This window comes from Ovis aries, chromosome 18, assembly GCF_016772045.2.
Source record: "Ovis aries strain OAR_USU_Benz2616 breed Rambouillet chromosome 18, ARS-UI_Ramb_v3.0, whole genome shotgun sequence".
Lineage (NCBI taxonomy): Eukaryota > Metazoa > Chordata > Mammalia > Artiodactyla > Bovidae > Ovis > Ovis aries.
In genome coordinates, this window is record NC_056071.1 from 43,405,531 (window position 1) to 43,409,117 (window position 3,587).

The window sequence follows — 3,587 nt, forward strand, 5'->3', positions numbered from 1 at the left end:
GAAGAGACTGCAAATAGACCTAGATGGTGCCTCACTTCTCTTCTTTCCTCTCTGCTCCATGAGGGTACCCTCTAAGGTGGGACCCAGGATAAATAAGGCAGATGACTCCCCCTCAGAACCCTCAGTACAGAGATAGATGAGGTCCTGGAAGCTTGCTTATGATTTAGTCCAGTTCCTCAGCACAAGAGATCAAAGACTAAGTTGAGGCAGAAGCTCTAGGTTATAGGAAAGATAAGCATTTGCCTAGAGTATTTCCCATGGCAGAAATCCTTGGGGGACATATTGGAATGAGGAGAAGAAGGCTGAATGGGAATCAACCTAGTTGATTGAGAGGTTGCCCAGCAGGGCGGTGCCTCATCAGAGCTCCCATCAGTGGACTGCAAGGCTGAAGGCCTATGGACACATGGTTGGGCTGGACTCAGTGGAGGGATAGCTGTCCTTCCAGGGTGATCTATTAGAAGCAGGAACATTTTCAACACAAAATATATCTCAAGAGCTTGACCTTGTATCACAAAGCATACAGCAACTAACATTAAAAAAAAAAAGTCGCTCAGTCACGTCCAACTCTTTGTGACCCCATAGACTATACAGTCCATGGAATTCTCCAGGCCAGAACACTGGAATGGGTAGCCTTTTCCCTTCTCCAGGGCATCTTCCCAACCCAGGGATCGAACACAGGTCTCACCCATTGCAGATGGATTCTTTACCAGCTGAGCCACCAGGGAAACCCCCAAAATATGGAACGCTTCACGAATTTGCGTGTCATCCTTGTGTAGGAGCCGTGCTAATCTTCTCTGTATCATTCCAATTTTACTATATGTGAGGTGGAAGCAAGCACCAACTAACATAATCAGTACTTAAAAAGCCCAAGAACGATAGATGGTGTGTCATATACCTCATTCAGGCAACATCTAGAACAATTCATTTCCCAGATGAGTTTTCCTCCAAGAGCAAATCCTAGTGAGGAGTTCAGGTCATTCAGTGCAGGCTCTAAATCTCAAGAGCCGGATCACAGAGAACTTCATTCAAATAACACGACATGTGACCATACACAAGACAGTTTTGTAAAAGAAGTACAGGGAGGCTTAGATGTGTTAGATGTCAGGGCATCTTTGCAACTTTCCACTGTTAAAGGTTTTTACCTTCTCACTTCAAGTCTGTCTTCTCACTTCAGGTCTAGCAATTCATCAGGCCAGCCCTGGGTGATTCATCTTGGCAACAGCAGGATTGAAAATTAACATAGAGGTGCATGAGAGGGGTGCTGTCTGTAGGGTGTTGAACTGAGGCTAAAAATAGGTGGGGGTTCCTGGGGAAGGCTCTTTCGTGGCCACAGGCACCACAAAAGGAAAACTCACAGGGGAAATCTGCCCACAAGAGAAGACAAAAGCCCCCGCCTCTGTCACCCCTTTTGCCCCACAGGAAAAGCTCGAGGTGACAGTGAATTTGGTGCTTTCAAAATGTCACAGCCCCCACAGACAGGCTGGCCTTCCTTCTTACCCCAGGCCTCCCATCAGAGTCTTTCCTGCTGAGCAAATTCGCTTTCTTAGTTTGTGATCCAGGATCCAGCATAGACGTCTGTCCCAAACTGCCTGCGGCTATGTTTAGTCAAAGGACTGGTTACGCTAAAGGAAATGTGACATACTGACACACTTGACTAATACGAAAAGAGCAGATCCCTAGAGAAAAAGTGTTGTGTATATAAAGGAAAAAAAAACATTAATTTGTCAAGCGTTTATTAAGCACTCTTCTGCCAGGCACTGCTGGTGTCTGAAGATACACACACAAAAATTATATATATATATATAGGTTCCTGGCTGTTAGGGAACTCATAGGCTGCTAGGGAGAGAATCAGATCCAGGAGTGATTTGAGTAAGGAGTGATAAAGGCTGAGGTTGAAGTAAGAACAAAGTGCTCTGGGAGCATAGAATTAGGGAAATTAAGGCAGGCTGTGAGGGTTGGTCAAGGAGTTGTTTTTTTTTTAACTGAAGTATAGTTGATGTATAGTATTATGAAAGTTACAGGTGTCAAATATAGTGATTCACAATTTTAAAGGTCATGCCCCATTTATAGTTATTGTAAAATATTGCCTATATTCCCTGTGTTGTACATATATCCTGGTAGCTTATTTATTTTATACATAGTAATTTGGATCGATTAATTCGCATACCCTATATTGCCCCTTCCGCCTTCCCTCTCCACACTATAACCACTTGTTTGTTCTCTGTGTCTGTGAGTCTGTTTATTTTTTGTTATATTCACTAGTTGGTTGTATTGTTCTAGATCCCACAGATCAGTGATATCATCCAATATTTGTCTCTATGTCTGATTTATTTCACTCAGCATAATACCCTCCAAGTCCATCCATGTTGTTACAAATGGCAAAATTTCATTCTTTTTTCCTGATGGAGTAGTATTCCATTGGGTTGTATTCCATATATATGGAATATATATATGCACGCACACACACATATATATCAGTCCTAAAAGGAAATCAACTCTGAATATTCATTGGAAGGACTAATGATGAAGCTCCACTATTTTGGCCACTTGATATGAAGAGCCGACTCACTGGAAAAGACCTTGATGCTGGGAAAATTTGAAGGCAAAAAGAGAAGGGGAAGCAGAGGATGAGATGGTTAGTTAGCATTATCAACTCAATGGACATGAATTTGAGCAAATACTAGGAGATAGTGAAGGACAGGGAAGCCTGTGGGACACAAAAAGTCCTATAAGACTTAGCGGCTAAACGACAAAAAATATATATACACCACATATTCTTTATCCCTTCATTTGTTGCGGGCCCTTAGGTTGCCTCCAAATCTTAGCAGTTGTAAATGATGCTGCTGTGAATATTGGGGTGCATGTATCTTTTCAAATTGGTGTTTTTCTTCCTTTCAGATGTATACTCAGGAGTGGAATTGCTGGGTCATATGGTAACTCTGTCTGCAGTTTTTTGAGGAACCTCCCATACTGTTTTCCATAGTGGCTGCACCAATTTACATTCCCACCAGCAGTGTGAAAGGGTTCCCTTCTTCCCACATTTTCCCCAGCATTTGTTATTTGTGTTCTTTTTGATGATGGCCATTCTGACAGGTGTGAGATGATAAAGGACAGGTTTTAAGGGACAAGTGAAAGTCAGTCAGAAAAGTGGGGAGAAGGCCCAGGAGAAGGTGGAGTCTGTGGAGAAGCGCCCAAATGTGAAACAAGCAGTTGCACGTGGGCTGGTGTGGGGCGGGGAGACAAGAGTGTGGGCAGGAAGGAGATGAGGCAGATCCATGTGACTGAGCAGAGAAGCTGGAACAGTGCCTTGAAACCTATGGAGAGCCCCTGGGGGGTTTTGTTTAAATTAAAAACTTTTTTTTCTTTTTTTTGGTTGCACCGAGCAGCATGAGGGATCTTAGTTCCCCACCTGGTGACTGACCCCAGGCCCCTTGCAGTGGATGTGCAGAGTCCCAACTGCTGGACCACCAGGAAGGTCCCTGGGGGGTTTACGTGGTGGCTGCCATCAGTGTGCTTTGGGGGACAGTGTGGCAAACAGACTGGAGAGGATTAGGCATGAAGCTGGCGGCCAGTGAAAGGCAGTGACT

The 3,587-nt window shown here is 44.1% G+C and overlaps 1 non-coding gene across 1 annotated transcript; it reads right to left on the reverse strand.

Moving 5' to 3' along the window:
• Positions 1-731: 731 nt before the first annotated feature.
• LOC114109282 (U6 spliceosomal RNA) lies at positions 732-838 on the reverse strand. The gene has a single exon (XR_003585955.2). It is a non-coding gene; the product is annotated as a U6 spliceosomal RNA (small nuclear RNA).
• Between the last annotated feature and the right edge of the window lie 2,749 nt (positions 839-3,587).